At 49.5% G+C, this 208-nt stretch overlaps 1 non-coding gene across 1 annotated transcript; it reads left to right on the top strand.

Moving 5' to 3' along the window:
* Window positions 1–89: 89 nt before the first annotated feature.
* LOC118345833 lies at window positions 90–208 on the top strand. Its single transcript, XR_004799291.1, has one exon. It is a non-coding gene; the product is annotated as a 5S ribosomal RNA (ribosomal RNA).

Below are 208 nucleotides of genomic sequence, written 5' to 3'. Positions count from 1 at the left end.
GTTTGGATCAGATCTCCGTTTGGATTGGGATCGGAAGGACGCTAGTATGTCGCTCAAGGATTATATGAATTTTAAGTAATTAGTTTGATGGGTGCGATCATACCAGCACTCATGCACCGGATCCCATCAGAACTCCGCAGTTAAGCGTGCTTGGGCGAGAGTAGTACTAGGATGGGTGACCTCCTGGGAAGTCCTCGTGTTGCACCCC

This window comes from Juglans regia, unplaced genomic scaffold (genome assembly GCF_001411555.2).
Source record: "Juglans regia cultivar Chandler unplaced genomic scaffold, Walnut 2.0 Scaffold_5066, whole genome shotgun sequence".
Lineage (NCBI taxonomy): Eukaryota > Viridiplantae > Streptophyta > Magnoliopsida > Fagales > Juglandaceae > Juglans > Juglans regia.
The sequence above is the reverse complement of the archived record's forward strand: the minus strand, read 5'-3'. Positions and strand labels throughout refer to the sequence as shown.